The sequence below is a fragment of the Muntiacus reevesi genome, chromosome X (genome assembly GCF_963930625.1).
Source record: "Muntiacus reevesi chromosome X, mMunRee1.1, whole genome shotgun sequence".
NCBI classification, from domain to species: Eukaryota; Metazoa; Chordata; class Mammalia; order Artiodactyla; family Cervidae; genus Muntiacus; species Muntiacus reevesi.
In genome coordinates this window covers 125,133,801-125,139,886 of record NC_089271.1, presented here as the reverse complement: position 1 = coordinate 125,139,886, position 6,086 = coordinate 125,133,801, and the positions used below count along the sequence as shown (strand labels likewise).

Here is a 6,086-nt window from a genome sequence, read left to right as displayed (position 1 = left end):
AAGGAAACCAAAATTGAAGGAGACTCATGTACCCCATTGTCAATTGCAGCACTGTTGACAAGAGTCAGGACATGGAAGCAACCTAGATATCCATCTGCAGATGAATGGGTAAGAAAGAAGTGGTGCATATACACAATGGAATATTACCCAGATATTAAAAAGAATGCATTTGAATCAGTTCTAATGAGGTGGATGAAACTGAAGTCTATTATACAAAGTGAAGTAAGTCAGAAAGAAAAATATCAACAGAGTGTATTAATGCATATATATGGAATTTAGAAAGATGGTAACGATGACCATATATGCAACACAGTAAAAGAGACACAGATGTATAGAACAGTCTTTTGGACTCTGTGGGAGAATATTTGGGTGGGATGATTTGAGAAAATAGCATTGAAACATGTATATTATCATATGTGGAACAGATCACGAGTCCAGGTTCAATGCATGAGACAGGGTGCTCAGGGCTGGTGCACTGGGATGACCCTGAGGGATTGGATGAGGTGGGAGGTGGGAGGGAGGTTCAGGATGTGGAATATATGTACACCCATGGCTGATTCATGTCAATGTATGGCAAAAACCACTACAACATCATAAAGTAATTAGCCTCCAATTGAAATAAATAAATTAATTAAAAATAAAAGAAATCAAAATCTAAGATCATGGCATCAGGTCCCATCACTTCATAGCAAATAATTGGGGAAAAAGTGGAAACAGAGACAGACTTTATTTTCTTGGGCTCCAAAAGCACTGTGGATGGTGACTGCAGCCACAAAATTAAAAGATGTTTGCTCCATGGAACAAAAGCTATGACACACTTAAGCAGTGGATTGAAAAGCAGAGCCTTTTCATGAAGATGGGATGCCTTTTTATGATGATGGAACTGAACGTGAAGAAGGAAGCCCCAGTCCCTTGTAAACCTGAAGACAAAGTGAAGACATTGAAGGCCAAGAAGGCAGTGTTGAAAGATGTCCACAGACACCAAAAGAAAAAAAATATATATATCCATATGTCACCTACCTTCTGGTGGCTGAAAACACTGCGACTCAGGAGGCAGCCCCAATATCCTCGAATGAGCGACCCTAGGAGAAACAAACTTGACCACTATGCCATCATCAAATTCCCCCTCATCACCAAGTCAGCCATGGATAAAATAGGAGACAACAACACATTGGCATTCATTGTGGCTGTCAAGGCCAACAAGCATCAAATTAAACAGGCTGTGAAGAAACTCTATGACATTGACATGGCTAAGATCAATACCATGATCAGGCCTGAAGGAAAGAAGAAGACATATGTTTGACTGACTCCTGACTATGATGCTTTGGATGTTGCCAATAAAATTGGGATCATCTAAACTGAGTCCAGCTGGCTAATTTCAAATATAAAAGTTTTCACTATTAAAAAAAAAAAAAAGGCAGCGACATCAGTTTGCCAACAAAGGTCCATATAAGTCAAAGCTGTGGTTTTTCCAGTAGTCATGTACAGATGTGAGAGTTAGAGCATAAAGAAGGATGAGCACCAAAGAATTGACGCTTTTAACTGTGCTAGAGAAACTCTTGAGAATCCTTTGGACAGCAAGGAGATCAAACCAGTCAATCTTAAAGGAAACCAACCCTAAATATTCTTGGAAGGACTGATGCTGAAGCTCAAGCTCCAATAATTTGGCCACCTGAATGGAAAAGCTGACTCATTGGAAAAGACCCCAATGCTGGGAAAGATTAAGGGCATGGGGAGAATGGGCTGACAGAGGATGAGATGGTTGGATGGCATCACTGACTCAATGACCATGAATTTGAGCACACTCTAAGAGATAGTGAAGGACAGGGAAGCCTGGTGTGCTGTAGTGCATGGGGTCACACAAAGTTGGACATGATTTAATGACTGTAGACAACAACATTAAAAGAAGAAGGGACAAAAAACACATGATCAGCTCAAAAGATGCAGAAAATGCTTTTGGCAAAATTTAACACCATTTCATCATGAAGACACTGGATAAACAAGGAATCATAGGAAACTTCCTGAATTTTTAATGAGTTCCTATGAAAAATCCACAGATAATATCAGAAGTAATGGTGAAAGATTGAATGCTTACCCCCTAGTATCAAAAACAAGACTAGGATATCCACTTTTACCACTTCTATTCGAAAGTGTGCTTGACGTCCTAGTCATGGAAAATAGGGAAATCGAATTTCATATTGGAAATAAATTTTAAAAAAATCTTTACATGAAAATGACATGACTTTGCACATAGATAATCCTTAGGAATCATTTAAAAACAATTAGAACTAATATGGAATTTTAGCAAGGTTGCAGGATTCATGGTTAATATAGAAAAATCAATTGTGTTCCTATAGAGTAAGAAACAAGTCAAAATTAAAACTGAGAAAACAGTTGCATTTGCAAGGTATATAAAGAACTGAAGTTAAAAAAAGAAGTGCAAGACATATACCTGGAAACTATGAAGCATCATTGAAGAAATTAAAGATCTAAATAAATTGAAAGATATCCTATGTTCATGGATTGGAATACTTAATATTGTTAGAATGGCAATACTCCCCAAATTGATCTACAGATTCAGTGCAATCCTTATCAGAACCACAATTGCCTCTGCTACAGAATCTGACAAGTTGACCCTCATATTCACATGGAAACTCAAGGAATTCACAACAGCCAAATTATCTTGAAAACAGACAACAAAATTGATGGATTCACATTTACTGATTTAAAAACTTACTACAAAGCTGCAGTAATCAAGACAGTATTGGCATAAGGACAAACATAGATATCAGCTGAGTAGAATAGACAGTATAGAAATAAACCTATTTATCTATGGTCAGTGATTTTCACCAAGGATATCAAGACAATTCAAAACAGAAAGAATAGTCTTTTCAATAAATGGCATTGGAGCAACTGGTAATCTACCTGCATGAAAAGAAAACTGACAGAAAACAAAATTCTGTAAAGCAATCACCCTTCAATTAAAAAATAAATTAAAAATAAAAGTGAACCCCTAACTCATATTATTTATAAAAACTGAAGATGTAAATATTAGAGCTAAAGGTATAAGATTCTTAGTAGAAGACATAGGTGTGAATCAGCATGCCCTTAGATTATACAGTGTTTTTATAAAGATATGAAAAAAGTTGGACACAACTGAGCAACTAAACACACACACCAAAAATACAATAGCCAAGGAAAAATAGATTAATTGGACAATATCAAAATTAAAAAAAAAAAGTGCATGTCATTGGACATCATCAAGAAAGTGGATGGCCAGCCTGTAGAATGAGTGAAAATATTTGTCAATCAGATATCTGATAATGAACCTACTTGTAATCCATATTATATAAAGAACTCTTACAACTTGATGAAAAGACAAAAAACTTCAAAAAATGGGCAAATTATCTGAATAAATATTTCTTCAAAGGAGATAGACAATACACTCATGAAACTAGACTCAACAACATTAGATACGAGGAAAATAGAAGTAAAAATCACAATGAGATACCACTTATCCACTAGAATGGCTATAAAAAAGAAACAGATAACAGCAAATGTGGCTGACCATATGGAGAAACTAGAACCCTTATACACTGCTGGTGCTAATATAAAATCATGCAGCCATGTTTAAAAACAATCTGACAATTCATCAAATTCAGATAAGGTTAAGATCTGACCTATGAATTCCGCACCTGGATGTATACTCAAGGAAAATAAAAACATGTCCATGCAAAAACTTGTACAGGAATGTCCATAGAAGCATTATTCATAAGAGTCAAAATTTAGAAACAATTCAAATGTCCAGAAACTGATGAATAGATAAAGGGTAAATGGTATGAATTCATAACCAAAAACTAAATAAAAATACCAAATACATGAAAGAAACTTATTCACAAATATAAGTAAAAAAAATTAAAGTTTTAATTAATGGATTTAAATCAGCTTGGTAGGAGATCATTAGGTACTTAATAACAGGACTATAAACATTGTCTTGAATTTCAATATTTGGGTTGGTGACTTGAATGAAGGCATAAGAAATAAGACTTCTCAAAATTAACAGATTAACAAAAGCTGGTTGAAATGGATATTACCAAATTATGTTTGATAACAAAAAATCAATATGCTTCAATGATGTTTCACTGTTAATATAATCTATGTAAAGGAAATAAATTTAAGTCCTGGACTTAGATGAGAATGTCAACTATATTCATGGAGTATGAAGCAGGACTCACTTCATAACCTTCTACATGACAAAGACCTAGAAGTATTTGTTCATTATAAGCATAATATTCTGCTTCAGTGACATATGAATGTTAAAACAAATCACACATGGATGCAGAAACTTGCACGAATTTAGGGTATTTTATTAATGTCTAGTGTTCTAAATATGTCACAGAAAAAATAGTGTCACAACACTTTACACTGGTCAAATCACACCTATATTATGTTCAGCTCTAGGTATCATATTTTAAGTCTAACACTGACAAACTGGAATGTATCTAAGGTTGGCAACAAGAGTGGTAAAGCACATGGAAATGGATCCGGGAAGGAAAGGTTGTGGAGACCGAAGATATTTAGGCCAGGATAAAAAACAGAGGGAATATAGTACTTGTCTCCAAATATTTGAAGAATTGTCATGTGGAAAATGGATTGCATTTATTTTGTGTGGTTGCAGAGGGAAGAACTAAAACCAACAGGTAGAAGTTTCATGATCTATTTTGACTTAGTACAAGGAATACTTTCTGACTATTAAGGTTGTTTAATAATGAATGATGTGTGTAACCTCATAAGTTCCATTTCACTCGAATTTTAAAACAGAGGCTATAAACCTATCCTGCATTGGATAGATGATCTGAAATATGGAAAACAGTGGCTCTCAAACTTCAGAATGAAAACAAAAATCAATTGATTACGGTGGGAGTCTCAGGGATGGAGCCTGAATTCATATTCTCTTAATACCACAAGTGATTCTGGTATAAATGGTTCACAGGCTCACTTTCAAATAGTATTATGTGGAATTCTTTATTTCTTCTGAAGTGAAAAGAAGAAACTGGCTAAATAAAGAGATTAACAGAATTTTAGCCATTTCTGAAATTTTCTGTTAACTAAAGATGTTTTTAAATTACTAATCTGGTAATATCAATCTAACTCAATGAAAATGATACAACTGTGGGAAGAAGTTTCATTTGTGTTCATTAAAGACCAGAAAAGTATACAACACAGTGTGTGCAACTTTTAAATGATATTCCTTCCTGTTTTGTTTGTTTGTGTGAGGGTCAGGAGTAGGATGACATTTTAATTGGTAACAGAGATCAACAGGAACTGAGTATGTTGTTTAATGTCCTGAAAGTCCTCAATCTATTTTAAACCTTTAACATATTCTAGAGATGTTCTTTTTTTTTTCTTTTTTTAAAAGGCCTTTGGCATAACCCGCATTCTTTGAATTATTATAGAACAAATAACTACTGGCAGGTAAATTATTCAGGAGAAATTAAGTGTTACCAGAGAATTTTAAAAGACCTTTCGGTTTTCCTTCCTCTAAATTTGCAAAAGAAAAGCAACTAAGGAAGTGGAAATGAAACTTGAATACTAATATGTTACTTATTCTCATGCTATTTGGAAAAACTCATTCTTTGTATTTCCTTGCATGTTCTTTCTCACCATCATTAGATCTCAAATCAAGGGAAAAATAATTTCCCCCAGTATATGCAGAAAACTACTTGATTAACATCATGGAGAAAAAATTGTCAAAAATGAAGTTAGTTTTGTCTTTCTGTGCATGTAATTATTTGAGTACTTAGCCCCACTATTTTTGTCTGTTTATTTTTTTTACTAGTTATAAATAAGAAGCATTTATCAGGAGTCCTCTTGCATCTACTTCCAAAGGGACTCACCTGTCTAAAACCATTGAAGCCAATTTTCTCAATGCCTGTGTGGTGTCCCAATTTCTCAGATTTCTGGAAAGTGCTAGATGATTTCTAAAACAGTAAATAAATATGTTAGTTATTCCTGAAGGTATTATCCCCAGGGGAGTGACACATGGGCAGAAATTTTGACTCTGTGATAAGTCAATGAAAGAGAAA

The 6,086-nt window shown here is 34.4% G+C and overlaps 1 pseudogene; it reads left to right on the top strand.

The window, feature by feature from the left end:
- The first annotated feature begins 856 nt into the window (after window positions 1-856).
- LOC136154700 (large ribosomal subunit protein uL23 pseudogene) lies at window positions 857-1,357 on the top strand (annotated as a pseudogene).
- Window positions 1,358-6,086: the final 4,729 nt, after the last annotated feature.